The 18278-nt window shown below is 45.4% G+C and overlaps 1 protein-coding gene across 4 annotated transcripts in view; it reads right to left on the bottom strand.

The window, feature by feature from the left end:
• DRAXIN (dorsal inhibitory axon guidance protein) overlaps positions 1–18278 on the bottom strand; it is a 125368-nt gene that overhangs the window by 74634 nt on the left and 32456 nt on the right. The window contains exon 1 of one of the 4 annotated variants that reach the window (XM_077457720.1): positions 5808–5919. The exons of the other annotated variants lie outside the window; for them this stretch is intronic. The gene's annotated coding sequence lies outside the window, so the exon portion shown is untranslated. Of the gene's footprint in view, positions 1–5807; positions 5920–18278 lie in introns of those variants that run through there. 4 annotated transcript variants of the gene reach the window in all.

The following is an 18278-nucleotide window of genomic DNA, read 5'->3' as shown; positions in this document are numbered from 1 at the left end:
ATATTCTGCTTCAACCAGCATGGTAACATTCTGCGCATGCAATGCAGCTGGTAGGAGAGGGGTGACCCATCCAGCCCCAGGGACAGAGAAAATCCCATGATTGGGCTCAGACAGTGTGACATTACAGACCATCCTCGGCTGGTGTAGAGATGATGTAAAACGTCAGGAAGAAAAATGACCCCACTTGTATTACAGGCCTCATTACAAGACGGCAGGATCATGTCACTACTCACTACACAGAAGCTAAGCGGGCCGTATCTTATTTCATTGTGTTTTACACGAAACGCCATTACCTGCACTGAGTACGGCTTCGCATTCCCCTGTGGACTTTCAGCCGACTATTATGTGTGCAGCGCTCTCGCCTTCTAGCACTGAAAGTCCTTGAGGAAACTACCTGTGTGAAGTCTGTACATTTACCATATTTCAATTTCTTCTCCCAATTGAAAAACATTCTGGTATGTTTATGGGTGTGCAGCCTACTGCATTAGGATGTGCACCCCAAAGCTCAAACTCACGTGTGTGTGTGTTCCTACTAAATGTAAAAGATTTACCTGTTAAAAAAAATTAAAATATAAAATATAAAACTGCATTGAGTAATGAATAAAGCTCTGTGTGTGAATGAGGTCTTGGGGCTCATTCAGGTGGGTGCTGGGGTCTGTACAATATGAACCAGTGTTTATTTATGTGGCTGAAGCTGTGTGCAGGCAGCCTATGTTACGCTATGGGGATCCAGCAGCTGTACCAACACAGCAACGGGTCATAATTTGACAGGCCTGTGGATGCGGGTGTACACTGTACACTGAACACAGACAGGGTGCATTTGGGGCAAGTGGAAAGAAATGAGAAGTGGACGGCGCGTGATCTGACGCTTATATGAAGAAAATATATATATAAAAAATATATGTGTAAAAAAGTACTTTAATTCATGTAAAAAAGATCAATGCATATGAAAGCATATAGAAAGTCTACGTATTCACAGCAACAGGTTTACCGTTTATACACATAAAATTATAAATTACATATTAAAGATTAAAAAAAACATCAGACATGCCTATGCAGGGGCAAAATGCTATAGAGTGGGCTGACGCGTTTCGGGGTATCCCGCTTCATTAGAGCCTTGAGGAAAGAGAAGTGGTCTGTGCAGTATCGTGGATCAGCATAGGGGAGGTGTGTCACGCGGTGAGTGATTAGTTCTCCTAGGTTCTAAAGCTGTCCATGACCCAACGTTCTATAGAGTATGAAGGTGTGTGTTTCACCTCCCAACATTTTGAAATGGGAATGAGGGACACCTACTAGCAAACGTATGTAGGTGTAGGACACGCCCCCTGCCACACCCCCTTAAAGGAGAATTAACCAAAAACAAAAGGTTAATTAAATCCACAAGGGCTTTTTTTTACCACTACTACTCCTTTATATTGGCTTTTAAAATAAATGTACAAATGCAGCAATTTAGAAATCGGATGAAAGGTTTAGCACTGGAAAACACTTTTTGAAAGATAAAAAGTGCATTTTATATAGAACTATATAGATCAGACCAAAATGAGGGACAAATGAGGAGGAAAGAGGGACAGAGGGACATTGCTCCAAATTCGGGACAGTCTCTCGAAATCAGGGACAGTTGGGAGCTATGCAATAAATGTTCTTTATTGAAGTTGTTGCAATAATACATATGGACAGTTCTATAAAAAAAATTCTTTAGTACACATTCCTGTACACAATCTTCTAAGTGCCCTTAATCAGTCCACTGGTGTCCCTGATTGCCCCTTGAGATAGTAATAACTTGAATAGGTGTGAAATTCCTCAAGTCCATTCAGCAGTGGCATAAGTCCACATCCCTGGAACCCTGACCATGCTCCACAGGGGGTGGTTAAGTGAAAAAATTAGTTCACATCTTTAGCAGCATACTGCTCCTTAAAGCGGAGGTCTACCCTAAAGTGGACCTCCGCTCATCGGAACCCTCCCCCCCTCCGGCGCCACAATTGGCACCTTTCAGGGGGGAGGGGGTGCAGATACCTGTACAGTACAGGTATTCTGCACCCACTTCCGGGATAGCTCTCTGCGGAAAGGGGCGTAGATTACGCCCCTTTCCGCAAGTGCCCGCCCCTTTCCGCAAGTGCCCCGCTGCCTGCTGGGAAACACACAGATCCCAGAGGCAGCGGGGACCGTCCTTATTGCGCAGCGCGATTCGCGCATGCGCAGTAGGGAACCGGGAAATGAAGCCGAAAGGCTCCATTTCCTGATTCCCATACCCAAGATGGCGGCGGCAGCACCTTACAGACGATCTAGAGATCAGCTTCGGGTGCCGACATCGCGGGCGTGCTGGACAGGTAAGTGTCACTATTTTAAAAGTCAGCAGCTGCAGTATTTGTAGCTGCTGGCTTTAAAAAAAAAAAAAAAACGGGGAGTCCCGGCGGACTCCCGCTTTAAGTGGGGAGACCTGAAACTATACTTCTATTTGTCTTACTAACTGCGGCACCTGCCTCCTTTTTTATGTGTTTCCCCCAGCAAGAGCGGTACTTCCCCAAAAAGCCCAGGAGAACCTGGCCAGCAGTTTTAACCCTTACCTTCCATGGAATACCACCTCAGCAGGGCAAGCAAAAATCTACCCATCAGTGCCAGGACAAGGTCATCCAGCGCCCAGGGCAAAGATGCCAAACAGTGTCCCCTCCTCCCACTTTCATGATGTGCAAGTTTAGAGGATCCTATGCCCAACAGTCACTAGCTTGTCAAAATCACTGTTGTTGTCACTACTTCTGTCAGCCTTGTAACAGAAGGAAGGTGCCCTCATCCCTACAAGAAACCATTGCACCCAGAGCAACCCTCCCTCTCGCCCACCCCTTGTCCCGGGCCCTGCTAACCATAGACATCAAATGAAAACAATATGACCTTTTAATAAAACATAAACATGTGGCATCCACCTGCTTACATCTTGATGATCAGTAAACAATGGTGACTGGTATAAAAGTGGTACTGGATATCAAGCATAGACACATAGGGATGTACAATGCAACTTTGGGAAGTGAGATACAGATAGGCAATATGGGAATAATATATAAAAAATATAGATTAAAAATTAAGTTTTTTTTAAAACTGTTATAGACATATTTTTATATCTTCTTCCCATTTTCCTTTTTTGTATTATATATTCAATACCACTTACATACTAGTCAATACAGTATACTGATTATGAACTTTTATTTGTTAAATTGAGCCCTGATGAAGAGGGACCCTTTGAACCCCCTGAAACGTGTACATTTTTTATGATATAAGGATCTAGATTAAACTGAATCTGGTCTTTATTGAGTATGTTCTGCTTTTGGTACATTCCACCTTGCACATCCAATGCTTACTCAATCATCCACTACGCCTGAGAGAGCTGCCTAAGCCACACCATTCCCTAGATTAAAAATCTGACGGAGAACACCAATCACTATACCACACCTTCCTTCTACTTTCCAGCAATAAAAACCTGGCAGAGGTTGTATGCCCTCCTCATTGTAGTTGAGCTTTAAAAACACAATACGCTCCCCTCGTTTCACTATGACAGTATGCAGTTATCACTGCCAGCATTTGGTATTCCTGGGCACGCACAGGAGCGCAGAGCCGCATCCCTCCAGAGAGAGTTGCCAACTTCCTAACAAATGGCACTAATAACAATAATGAATAGAAAATTGAGAGACACATTGACATCAAATATGTTATCTAAAATTATGCAAATTGGAAATGTGCTGCCTGATTTGCATATTTCCACCAAATTAAGTTTCCTCGTTCAGCTTCATGCATGCTGGGAATTAATCTGAAACACAACTCAATGCATGCCAGCATGGAGCAAACAAGAACAAGAGAAACCGGATCAAAGACTGCAGAGAACCATTTCCATGTAAACCGATCACATAACATTAATGTCATGGCAGTGCAGAAATATGTGACCCCCATCCAGGCCCCCAATGACTTACAGTTTTAACTTGTGTTTGACCGCGCCTGCTCAAAGCTGTCTGAAAATATTTTTCCCATGATGCAGTAGGAACCTTCCTAATAAGCCTTAGTTAGGATCGTGTATAGAATAGATCCAATTTTTTTCTAAGGTGTCAGGCGCTGGGCCACTTATTATATTTTCTCCCACTGCAGGAAGTGATAGAAGTATTCATTTTTTATTAATGTATTTAATATTTTTAATAGGGCCAGATACAATCTTGCAGCACATGGGTCATAACTTGGAAATCTCTGATCTAGAGGGGAAAAAAAAGGCAGTAATTTACTTATTTTGTACTACTTTTCTTATATACGGGGGACTGCCATGGACGAGGACCACCAGATATATTACCACCTAGAGCTGGCCATACACCACTGGATTTCGTTCAAACATTCATAAGGATATTCTGAAAAATGGTCAGAGCATTCCATCTTGCCATCATTGCGTCAACACACACAGGCGGACTGTCTGGCCAACTTAGTCCGTCGAAACACATTTCAGCGGACAGTCCGCTCGTGTGTGGGCTTCAGCGGACTTTTTCAGCGTGCAGTCTGGCGGACTAAGTATTTCGGAATTTCCGTAATATTGTCCGTCATACTTTGGTTTCAGCGGACAATCCGCTCGTGAGTAGGCTAGTTCGACGGACTAAGTATGGCGCATGCTCAGAAAGGATTTACACGGCGAAAGGTTGCATTGCTGTGTATTGGACTTCCTATTTCTAGTCCCGTCGCTGTACACGTCATCGCGCAAGCTTTTCGACGGACTGTTTGTGCATCCGTGTGTGGTCAAGTCCGTTCATTCGAAAGTATGACGGACTGTCCGTCGGATTGTCTGACGGACTAAGTTGGCCAGACAGTCCGCCCATGTGTACGCGGCTTTACAATTTCCAGATCTGCTACTTGAATGCAATCTCAGAGGCAGTGGCATCAGGAGGGGTGGCTGACCAGGGCTATAGCCCCAAGTGAGTCCACAAAAAGCCCCGGGTCTCCTTTTGTTCATTCAGAATTATAAGCTTTGAGTCCCAAGGCCTGGGGTTGGCTGGGACTATACAGGGCTGGACAGGCCGCCTGCCCTGGGGGCCGCTTTGGATCCTGGGGGTGCCTTTGAAGAGAAGAGGGGTGGGGGTGATCGTGATTTGTGTATGAGGAATCAACAACCCCCAAGCCAACTCCTTTTGCAATATAACCCCTCAATGACTTGGTCAGTTACAATTACACATTCCTTTCATGTGACTTAACTAAAAGTAACTAGACTTTGTCCTGTATAATCTTTAGCCAAGGCTTGGAGGCAAATGTTAAATAAACAACTTTAACTAATATGTAATATGCTATTTTCATATTAGGGTGTCTACTTTAAAGGCCATCATTTGTAACATGTTACATTCATATTCACAGTGTAACATGTTAAAAATGCACCGGCCTCTGCACCCCCCCCCCCCCTTCATATCCTAGTTTTGGCAGCGAGTGGGAATCCAACCCGCCCCCCCTTGTTGTCACAATCTTTAAAACAAACTTGGGCGTGTGGGGCTCCGCCCGCCCGGTTGCGTCATCAATTCACTGAGTTCTGTGAATGTGAAAACTACAAGTTCCCACGGCCTTTGCACATGTATTTCTGAATGAACTGGTGCTGGGTTAATCAGGGTGCAGTTGATCGTTCTAGGTAGTTCATTTAGCTTGCCGTATCCGAGGGTACACTGTAGTCTGCAGCACCGCGGCATTACACCCACGATTGGCAGTACTTTACAGGTCCAAAAATATATACATTTATTAAAAATTTTTTAAAGTAAACGTATCCTTTAAGGGCAGGGTAAAATTAAAACCATTAAAATTCTTACCTAGAACTTGCAGCTTACCACGTCTCATTGCTGCTGGCTCCTGCTCTCCCAATGCTGCTTCCCTGAAATTTTGATCTTCACAGAAAAGAGTTAATGGTTGACAGTGCAGTCTCCAGCTAGTTTGTTAGCTTGGAGAATGGAAGGAGAAGGGTAGTGCCTTGCCATCCTAGGCTACAGGGATGTGTGTTTCTATTGATGTACACAGTGTAGAGAGACACAACTCTAGTCCTTGCATGCAAGGGTGGCTCCATAGCACGCTGCAAGTGAAAGAGGCCACATTGAAACTGGAAACCTGGGACAGTGATCATAGCACCAGTTTGAACAGGAATATAGGCAATTATTAAAGATAAAGAAGCTGCACACTCAGCAAAGGATTAAATCAGCTGCTGAAAGTGCTTTATTATCACTTAAAAAAGAGGGTCTTTTTTTTTTTTTTTACCTGGAGCTCTCCTTTAAGCGATAACATAAAGACGATGAGGTGACGGAGATAAATCGGATGCGTAAGTTTAATTCTTGCGTGAATCTCTAGCGGCAGCTCGAGGAGCTGGCGGAGTCCTGGAGGAGTGAGTTGATATGAAGTGCTATGCAGCCTGGCATGAACAGACATGGGCACAATCTGCCGAGATAAACGTCCGCCTCAGATTCACATGCAAATGAGAGTAATTAATCATTCTGATGTTTCCTTTTCATCTTCCTTCCTTCCAATTTCTTCCTTCCCTGCTGCTCGAGTTTTTCTGGACGGGCCCCTCCTCCCCGCGGGTGCCCCTCCAACTTGCCAAGGCTTATGCCAAGGATGCACAGCTGCTGCGTTCACAAGATTTCTGCCCAGCTGGCGCTAACGCTGCAGGTTGGCTCTGCTCGCCTCTCCAGTATAATCAGCACCACCCGGATGGATATTCCATACCGCTAATTCTTTAATTACAGCCGGCTTATACCACCTTATGTACATGTTTAATCCAATATTAATCATCGCCCTCAATATGTAATTCGTTAAATTGCGCTTTTTTGAGCTAATTAGGGACAGGCAATAAAAGCTTGTTGAGGCTGCCGATCTGCACACAGTTTTGATTGAGTCCTCGACCGGCTGTAGATTGCCAAGATCGGTCATGCAAACCTTCTAACAGATATACAAAGGTGGTCGTCGCCAGGGTCATGGGCAATGCTGAAGTTGCATGGCTCTGCCAACCCAGGAGGGTAATTCCTGTGCAATTAACCAATAAATCTTCGCTCGCTGGCCATTTCAGGTAGCATTGTACTAAATGTTACTAAATGTACTAAATTATTTGCATACAGTAGGGGAAGAGTTAAATCTGACCTCCAGCCCTCCCTCCAGTTTTTCGTAGTTGTACAGGCTCCTCTCCTGTACGGAAACTCTGTACTCTGATTTCACTGCACACTGCCAGCTTCTCACAATGGGCATTAGAAGCTGATAGAGTCTACCTCATTTCCTGCCTGAAGTATGACCAGCATAATCTAGTCCAGTGGTCTCCAAACTGCAGCCTGAGGACCATATGAGGCCCATTGCTCGCCCCTATTCAGCCCACAGGGCACTATTTCTCCCAATGATAAAAGGCACTCTTCCTCCCACTGACACCAGTGATGGGGCACCATTTCTCCCAGTGACATCAATGATGGGGCACTATTCACCACACTGACACCACTATTCTTCCCACTAATTTCAATTATTATTACAGGATTTATATAGCGCCAACAGTTTATGCAGCGCTTTACAACTTGAGGGTAGACAGTACAAATACAATACACTTTATTACATTAGGAATCAGGGGGCCCTGCTCCTTAGAGCTTACAATCTAATGCCGCGTACACACGACTGGACTTTTCGAGGGACTAGGTACGACGGTCTTTCCGACGGACTTTCGGCGGAGTTCCGACGGACTTTCCGAATGAATGGACTTGGCCACACACAATCACACCAAAGTCTGACGGATTTGAACGTGATGACATACGACCGGACTAGAATAAAGAAGTTCATAGCCAGTAGCCAATAGCTTCCCTAGCGTCAGTTTTTGTCCGTTGGACTAGAATACACACAAACAGATTTCTCAGTCCAGCTGAGTTCTGGTGGGAAAATTTAAAACATGTTCTATTTCTAAAGTCCGCCGGATTTTTGGCAAGCAAAGGTCCGATGGAGCCCACACAAAGGTCCGATGGAGCCGACAGACTCGTTCCGTCGGACCTTTGCTGTCAAAAAGTCCGGTCGTGTGTACGTGGCATTAGAGGGAAGGTCAAGAGATACAAGAAGTAATAACTGTGGAGGATGTGTTGATAGAGAAAATAAGTGTACAGTTGTTAGGTGGGACAAGATAGGCTTCTCTATAGAGATGAGTTTTCAGGGATCGTCTGAAAGTGGACAAAGTAGGAGAAAGTCAGACAGATTGAGGTAGAGCATTCCAGAGGATGGAAGAGGCTCTGAAGAAGTACTGAAGGCGAGCATGGGAGGAGGTGACAAAGGAGTTAGAGAGCAGGAGGTTTGGGAGGAGCAAAGAGAACGATTAGGTTGGTATTTTGAGACTAGGTTAGGTATGTAGCTGGGGGCCAGATTGTGGATGGCTTTGTATGTTTTTGTTAGTATCTTGAATTGAATGGAGGGATTGGAAGAGGGGTATAGCAGACGCTGTGCGGTTTGTGAGGTGGATGAGCCTGGCAGTAGCGTTCATGATGCACTGAAGAGGGGGGTAGCCTAGTTAGAGGAGGGAGTTGCAGTAGTCGAGGCGAGAGATGACCATGCAGTGGATTAGAAGATTTGTGGTGACATTACTTAGGAAGGGGCGTATCTTGGAGATGTTGTGGAGGTTGAGGTGGCAAATTTTGGATAGTGATAGGATGTGGGTCTGAAAAGTAAGTTCGGAGTCCAGGATTACACCTAGGACCTTGGCGTGGGGAGACAAGTTGATAGTTAAGCCGCTGATGTTGACTGAGAAATCAGGGGAAGTGGCACCTGGGGGAGGAAATATCATGAGCTTGGTTTTGGATGTGACCAGGCTGATATGTCCGCTAGTAAGTTGGTAATGTGTGAATATAGAAATGATATTAAAAGCCATGGGAGGCAATCAACTGACCTAGGGAGGTGGTGTAGATTGAGAAAAGGATAGATCCAAGAACAGAGCCTTGGGGGACCCCAATGGAGAAAGGAAGAGGAAAGGAGGAAGTAGAGTTGTAATCAACTACCACCAGGCATTTTCTATTCCCACTGGCCACAATCCGGCCCCCTAAATTTGAACAACAGTAAATTGGCCTGTTGTTTAGAAAGATTGGGGACCCCTGACTTAACCCTTTCCACCCCAGTATCACTGTCCCTGTCCTGCCCCTTTCAATCATTCTGTTTCATTTCTTTCAGTTATCAAGGCTCAACATCACATGAGGGCATTACCCAAGGTAGTCTGCATGCAAGCCAACTTAGGAATGCCCACCCCTTCAAAGTGACACCCACCCATCAAGGAATTTTGATATTTGCATAACTCCTCCCAAGAATCAGCCCACTGCTTGCATCAGAGTCGCGGGCAGGGTGATGTGAGATTTATAAAGAAGCTATGTACAGCCCCTCCCACAAGTCATGATCTGCCTGCATTGCATAGAGAAGACAGAGATCCTGAGATGGTCAAAAATAAGGTATGTAATGAAAATGGAAAGGATTTTATAAAAAAATAAATAAAAATTGGCTTGTTGATGGTGGGGGAGAAACCAAGAAAATCAAATATACAGTATGTATAAGCAGATTAAATTGCAGCTTTAAAGTGTATCTACAGCCTATCATCTACTGTACTCATTTCTTCTTGGCAACAAAACAATTACTTACTCAGGCGTTAAAATTGCCCAATCTTAACTTTACTGAGGTCAAGGATCGTATACAGGGCAAAAAATAAAATAAAAAATGAACATCTATTTGTCTACCTACCTAACTACGCGCCTATGGGATTTGTAAAATATATTCAACTAACCACGAGGGACTGTCCCTGATTTGGAACAAAGTCCCTCAGTCCCCCTTTCCTTCTCATTTGTCCCTCATTTTGGTCTGATCTATATAGTTGTATATAACACAACAGAACACAACAGCTCAGTGGGGGAGATCGCACAACTAACCTTGCATGGCTACTTCAGCGGCTCTGGTCGGAGCTGACAGTTATTTTCGATCAACCCGTGGGGTTGAATGAAAATAAACGAATACTATGTACCCAGCTTTACTCTCAGCTCCTGAAGACACCACTGATCCCGATTAATAAAGCCCAATGCCTTAGATTTATCTGATCTCAATTAAAGAGGAGATCCAGCCCGGATATAAAAAATTAAGTCAGCAGCTTCAAATACGGTAGTTGCTGACTTTTAATATTAGGGCACCTAACTGTCCAGGGAGCCTGCAATATCGACACATCAGGTGATCTTCAGATCGACTCCCCCCGGTGCTGCCATACCAATCCTGATAAGGGAACCAGGCAGTGAAGCCTTTTCAGCTTCGCTCCTGGTTCTCTACTGCGCATGTGCAAAGCGTGATACCCTTTCTAATTGGCCCGGCGGCATGGAAAGGAGGAGGGGGGCCAAAATTCTGGGAGATCGGGGCACGGCCCATCTCTGAAAATGGGGAAGGGGACCTGTCAATAACAGATCCTCGTTCCCCCTAAAAAGTGCCAAATGTGGCACCGGAGGGGGGGAGGAAGTGTATAAGTGAGAGTTCCCCTTATCCGCAGAACTCCTCTTTAAGGACCCTGAAAAAACCTATGCCAATAGCGGTCACTTAATGGTTTTGCTTGCCGATTGCCATAACCCGCTCTAAAAATGATGTCTACTTTTTAGTACCTTCTTGTTTCTTCTTATGCCTCTATGTTTATACGACAATTTGTTCTACCTTGTCAACATATTGCTCATTATTAGTGATGGACGAACTTCCGGCGGGATGTTTCGCGAACGCAAACCACAAACGCAGCCAAAAGTTCGCAAACCGCAAAGTTTGCGGCAGACCCAATTGACTTTAATGGCAGGCGAACCTTAAAAACCTACAGAACATATTTTAAGCCACAAAATGCTTACTAGCTGTGCACACATAGTCCCACAACATGGACACTGACATAACAAAAGTATTAAGTGAATCTGGGATCAACAAAGGCAAGCATTCTTTTTTTTATCTGTGAAATTTTGACAATTCAGAAGCGCATGAAGGCCATGGAGGAGAGGCAAGGTCAGGGAAGGCTATGAAGGGGGTGCCGGAGATGATCAGTGCCACAGTCGGGGCAGTGTAGTCCTGTGCCAGTGTCCCAGTGTGCCAACCTGTGCTTGACCCCCTCCCTCTGCCCGGCCATTACCCCCACCTATGCAGGGCTCCACTGCGGTGGTCCGGAGGTGCTAGTCCAGTGCTGATCCTCAGCCATGGTGCTGGCACTGCCTGCTGATTGGCTTCTCCGCTGCTATCTCCCTCACTGACACCAGCACTGAGATAGAACACTGACACCAGCACCCAGATAGAGAGCACTGACACCAGCACCGTGATAGAGAGCACTGACACCACACCAGCACTGTGATAGAGAGCACTGACACCAGCACCGTGATAGAGGACACTGACACCAGCACCATGATAGAGAGCACTGCACCACACCAGCACCGAGATAGAGGGCACTGAGACCACACCAGCACCAAGATAGAGCGCACTGAGACCACACCAGCACCGAGATAGAGAGCACTGACACCACACCAGCACCATGATAGAGAGCACTGACACCAGCACCGTGATAGAGAGCACTGAGGCCACACCAGCACCGAGATAGAGAGCACTGAGACCACACCAGCACCGAGATAGAGAGCACTGACACCACACCAGCACCGTGATAGAGAGCACTGACACCAGCACCATGATAGAGAGCACTGAGACCACACCAGCACCGAGATAGAGGGCACTGACACCACACCAGCACCGAGATAGAGAGCACTGACACCACACCAGCACCGAGATAGAGAGCACTGACACTACACTAGCACCATGATAGAGAGCACTGACACCAGCACCGTGATAGAGAGCACTGAGACCACACCAGCACCGTGATAGAGAGCACTGACACCAGCACCGTGATAGAGAGAGAGCACTGACACCAGCACCGAGATAGAGAGCACTGACAGCAGCACTGATACCAGCAACTCACTGCAGGACCCAAAAATATTTCACTGTTCAACGTCTTCAAACAGGAGGGTACGGGCATATAGTACAGTGTGCTTTTTTTGTACAAGGAAGTGAGCCAAAGGTAGAAAAGAGGTCCGTGTGCTCGATCAAATAAATTGTTTATAGAGTTATGCATATACATGGTCTACTGGTCACATGTGTTGAATTCCTCCGAGATCCATGCCTCATTCATTTTTATAAATGTGAGGTAGTCAACACTGTCGTGAGCTAGGCGAGTGCGCTTATGGGTCACGATCCCCCCTGCTGCGCTGAACGTCCTTTCGGACAGGACACTGGACGAGGGGCAAGCCAGCAGTTCCATTGCAAATTGGGCAAGCTCTGGCCAGAGGTCAAGGCTGCCCACCCAGTAGTCCAGGGGTTCATCACTTCTCAGAGTGTCCACATCGGCCGTTAACCCGATGTAGTCGTACACCTGTCAGTCTAGGCGTTCCCTGATGCTGGATCCGGATGACACCTGTCGATGGGTCGGCTGAAAGAATGACCTCACATCAGAAGTCACCAACACATCTTCAAACCGCCCTCTTCTTGCAGGCGCTGTTGGATTGGTACCCGCAACTCTTTCTCTGGGAGTGGGAATTCCTCCTCTGCCAGCGCACGCAAAAGCAGAATGCAGCAGTTGTTGAAGCAAGGTCTGTAAGTGCTCCATTCTGACAGCCCTCTGTAATGGTGGTAACATTTCCGCCATTTTGTGTTTGTACCGGGGGTCTAAGTACGTTGCCACCCAGTACTGGTCCTTGACCTTTATGCTTTTTATACGGGGGTCCCTGTTAAAAAACTGGAGCATGAAGACCCCATTTGCACTAAACTGGAAGTGGTGTGGTGGCCTGGCTCCTGCTCATCATCCAGGATAATGTCATCCTCCTCGTTCTCCTCTCCCCATCCACGCACAACAACAGGGATCCCAGAAAGGTTTAAAGCATTCTCTTCTTGCTCCTCCTCATCCGCCCCGGTACCATCCTCCTCTGACTCCTCTTCAGACTCCTGTTGTTGACTTGTTTCAGATAGAGTAGCCCCCCTGGGAATTCATCCAGCATTGCGACTTCCTCATCTTCCCGCTCCTGCTCCTCCACGGCTTGATCAATGACACAATGCAATGCACGCTCCATAAAGAAGGCATAAGGTACGATGTCACTGATGGCGCCATGGCTGCGAATGACCAGTTTGGTGATCTCCTCAAATGGCCGCAGAAGTCTGCATGCGTTGCGCATGAGCAGCCACTGGCGCGGTGAAAAAAAACCAAGCTCCCCAGAACCTGTTCTGCTGCAGAGTTCATACAGGTAGTCATTAAATATTAAATGCACGTTTCTGCTGGAGCAGTCTATCAAGCATATAAAAGGTTGAGTTTCATCGCGTCGGGCAATCGTAAATAAGACGTCTGACCGGCAGATTGTGTCGCCGCTGAATGTCAGCAAGGCGAGCCATGGCCGTGTAAGATCTTCTGAAATGGGCCAAGATTTTCCTTGCCTGCCCAAGATGTCCTAGACCCCAGGGTATTTGACAACGAATCGCTGCATGACCAAGTTTAAGACGTGTGCCATGCATGGCACGTGCATAATTTTGCCCTGTTTCAATGTGCTAAGCAGATTGGCACCGTTGTCACACACCACTTTACCAACTGTCAAATTGAGCAGTCTTAGCCACTGATCTGCCTGTGAACGCAAAGCTGAAAGGAGTGCCGGGCCAGTGTGGCTCTTGGCTTCCAGGCACAACAGACGCAGCACAGCATGGCAACGTCTCACATGGCATGTCGAATAAGTTCTGGGGAGCTTGGGTGGCGCAGTGGAAGAGACGCTAGCAGCGGAAAAGGATGAGTCAGCCGAGGAGGAGAGGGAGGAGGATGAAGTAGGAGGAGGAGAAGAAGAGGCAGGCCTGCATGCAATCAGTGGCGGTAAAACCAAATCTACACGGGTGCCATGGGTTACATGCTTGACGGCCATCAGAAGGTTCACCCAGTGGGCAGTAAAAGTTATATACCTTCCCTGCCCGTGATTGCTAGAACACGTGTCTGTGGTCAGATGTATCTTGGCACCGACACTGTGTGCCAGAGATACATTCACTTGCCACTGAACATGGCCATATAGCTCTGGGAAGCCCTTCTGTGAGAAATACTTCCTTCCTGGGACCTTCTATTGTGGTGTTCCAATGGCCACACATTTTTGAAAGGCCTCAGAGTCCACCAGTTTATATGGCAGTAGTTGGCGGGCTATCAGTTCTGACAAGCCAGCCGTCAACCGTTGGGCAAGAGGGTTATCCGGCGTCATCATTTTTTTACGCTCAAACATTTGGCCCACGGAAGCCTGCCTTTTTGCATAAAAACGTGAGGATGGCGTGATGGAAGGTGGAGTGGAGGACAATTGTGAGGAGAGAGGAGAAGGAGAAGTAGAAGACGAGGCTGGACGGTGAGAGCCTGCAGTGTGGCTTTGTGGGTTCCGTTGCTCCCACTGGGCTCGGTGATGTCTGCTCATGTGCCTTCTTAAGGCGGTCGTCTCTAGGTGAGTGTTGGGCTTACCACGACTAAAATGTTAAGTAAAAAAAAATGTTTATTAGCTTACTAAAGTTAGATCAGTATTACACCCAAAAGCCAACATGTAACATATTGCAGCTTAACAATTCTGAGATGTGATGGCTGCATTCATTCGTTTTCTTTTTAGGTTTTCTTTCCTTTATTGTTACCTGCTGATCTGGCCAGTAAGTTTGTTGTTTTTCAACAGAACCAGCTCTTCTGCAGATGTAGCAGTTGCAGGGTTAGATAAACCATTTACTACTGGCAGAGGTGTTTACAATGATTAGCTTTTATTTATTTTATATTGAAAAAACATTATCCCAAAAGAAAAAAAAAATGTTTGCTATAACTGCTTATAAAGTGTTAGCTGGACTTCAGCTTTAATCACTTGCTGACCAGCCACCGAAGTTATGTTGTGGCAGGTTGGCTCGGCTGCGCAAATGGTATAGCAGACATCCACACGCATGCGTGGTCGGCGGCTGTAATGTCAGCCGGCCACCTGCGATTGCTCCACAGACAGCCAGGAAGGTGATATGTCAATGTATACAAAGCAGATCCTGGTTCTGACAGGGGAGTACAGAGCGATCATCTGTTCCTAGTGATCAGGAACAACGATTTCTCTCTACTTCCTGTCAGTCCACCCCCTTCCACAGTTAGAAACACCTCCCAGGGAACACTTAACCCCTTGATCGCCACCCAAGTGTTAACCCCTTCCCTACCAATGTAATATATACAGTGATCAGTGGCTATTCACTGGTCACTGGTCCCAAAAAAGTGTCAAAAGTGTCCGATCTGTCTGCCGCAATGTCGCAGTCTGGCTAAAAATCGCAGATCACCACCATTGCTAGTAAAAAAAAAAAAAAGTTAATAATAAAAATGCCATAAATATATCCCCTATTTTGTAGGCGCTATAACTTTTGCGCAAACCAATCAGTATACGCCTATTGCGTTTTTTTTATACCAAAAATATGTAGAGGAATACATATTGGCCTAAACTGATGAAGACATTTGTTTTTTTTATTTTTTATTGGGGGGGGATATTTATTATAGCCAAAAGTAAAAAATACTGTTTGTTTTTTTCAAAATTGTCGCTCTTTTTTGTTTATAGCGCAAACAATTAAAATCGCGGAGGCGATCAAATACCACCAAAAGAAAGCTCTATTTGTGGGGGAAAAAAAGGACCTAAATTTTGTTTAGGTACAACGTCGCACGACCGCACAATTGTCAGTTAAAGCGACGCAGTGCCGTATAGCAAAAAATGGCCTAGTCATTAAGGGGGTAAATCATTCCAGGGCTGAAGTGGTTAATTTGTTGGTGTATTTAAATCTGCTAGTGCATCTAACACTCCCCTCCCTCCAGATTAGCAATGCTGCTGTTCAAAATTGTCCCCTGTGCTCCTTCATCTCAAGTGGGGGCTCTCTAATACAGGAGGTGTGTTACGGCCCAGATCACCAAGTGAAAACAGAGGGGCTAAAAGCCTAAAAAAAAAAACACCACATCTAATGATTGTTAAGCTGTGCTATAATACATGATTGGTTTTAATACCGTTTTGATATATCCTTTTTTTTCCTATTTGCACATGTATATGCACTTTCACTACTTTCCCTCTATATGCACGGCTGTACAATGCTTAACCACTTGCCGACCGCTGCACGCCGATGTATGTTGGCACAATGGCAGTGGTGGTCAAATGGTTGTACTTGTTCTTTCCCTTTAATTGGGCTGGCTGCTAGCCGCATGACCGGTGGACTCAATGTCCGTTGGTCTCCCGGCAATTGTGTCACGGAGCCGCAGAATGGGGAAGTGTCTATGTAAACATTTCCCCGTTCTGCCTTGTGACATGACAGTGATCACTGCTCCCTGTCATTGGGAGCAGTGATCGCTGTCATGTGAGTTGAAGCCCATCCCCCCCACAGTTAGAATCACTCCCTAGGACACACTTAAGCCCTTGATCGCCCCCTAGTGGTTAACCCCTTCCCTGCCAATGTCATTTACACAGTAATCAGTGCATTTTTAAAGCTGTATAAATGACAATGGTCACAAAATTGTGTCAAAAGTGTCTGATGTGTCCGCCATAATATCGCAGTCATGATAAAAAATGCAGATCGCCACTATTACTAATAAAAAAAAGTATAATAATAATAATAATAATAAAAATATAATAAAAATGCCATAAATCTATCCCCTATTTTGTAGATGTTATAAATTTTGCGCAAACCAATCAATATACACTTATTGAAATTTTTTTTACTAAAAATATGCAGAAGAATACATATTGACCTAAATTGATGAAGAAATTTGTTTATTTTTATTTTTTGGGGGGATATTTATTATAGCAAAAAGTAAAAAAAAATCTTTTTTTTTTTAAATTTTCGTTCTTTTTTGTTTATAGCGCAAAAAAAATAAAAATGCAGAGGTGATCAAATACCACCAAAAGAAAGTTCTCTCTGTGGGCAAAAAATGACATCAATTTTGTTTGGGTGCAACATCGTATGACTGCATAATTGTCAGTTAAAGCGACGCAGTGCCGAGTCGCAAAAAATGCTCTGGTCAGGAAGGGGGTAAAATCTTCTGGGGCTGGAGCAGTTAAACTGAACACTTTAGTCATTCGCAGCGCCCCCTATGGGAACGTTTGCGGACCGAATACCATGTGCACATAACCTGATGTCATTTTACCATTAGTATTTATCTTGGTTGGACTTCTCTATTCTTTTATACAATCAAGCTCCTAGAGGTTTCTTTTTTTTACATTTTATGCCGCGCATAATCTAGGATGCTCATCTCCTGCGGTTGCTTGTTTGCTGTACAGCTTCACACGGCCTTTCAACGCATCGTGCCAGAGAATCTAAGACCAAAGTGTGTATAAATCAGACCTGGGGGGGGGGGGGGGGTAAATGGATGTTTATCATGTTGCTACCAGGATGAAACCACTTGTACTCTCCATAAATGTAGACACGAGAGGCTTGGCAAGAAGGAGAACTCATGGCGAGCTGGAATTAGAGTCTCATTAAACTTCAAAGATCCCTTCCCCATCCCGCCTCCATGCTGCGATCGCTCTGCGGTGGCCACATTGTCGCTTTCTGGATCTAATATTAAAGGCTTTTTTTTTTATTTTTTGGAAGGACGGAGAAGAAAACATTGGCTGTAACGACGAGGCAGCTGGGTGCTCAAGAAAAAAAAAAAAGACGCGGGACCTTTGTTTTCCCGCCTCTCCCATGCCCCCGGCGGATTTTATGAGTCGCTCGCACTCGGGGAAGGCGACCTGTGTTAACGAAAAGGCAACAAAGTCCGGATGCGATTATTTTTTTTTTCCATCTAACGACACAAAACCCGAGATAATCGGCCACCGCTAGAGTTATAGAGTTTTCATCTATGGAAGGATACAAAGAACGCGGACAAGGATAAATGGGCTCTTTGAGGCGTCAGCACACAAAATAGCTTGGCGGCCTGGAATATTTCATCTCTGTTTTCTGCTTAAAGCTAAACTCTGTGCAGATATAAAAGACACAAACGAATGCTCTTCTGTAATCATTAATACATCATTGAACATTTTTTTTTAAATATCAGCACTGTAAGTACTTGAATATGACCTGGTGTCAGCCTCTATCCCTGTACAGCAGAGCTCAGAGTGGGAGAGGAAGAGGCAGCACAAGTAGCCAGTCGATTCATGTGCTGACAAGGAGCATGCTCATAGGAGTAGAGTAGAGTGACAGAGAGATGAGCTTATCTCTGTGCTGCTTCTCCATTCACTGTCCAGTCACTGGCTCGGGGCGTGTCCAGAGTT

Source organism: Lithobates pipiens, unplaced genomic scaffold, assembly GCF_037356315.1.
Source record: "Lithobates pipiens isolate NorthernLeopardFrog02 unplaced genomic scaffold, aLitPip1_a1.2 Scaffold_27, whole genome shotgun sequence".
NCBI classification, from domain to species: domain Eukaryota; kingdom Metazoa; phylum Chordata; class Amphibia; order Anura; family Ranidae; genus Lithobates; species Lithobates pipiens.
This window is presented reverse-complemented; position numbering and strand designations above follow the sequence as displayed.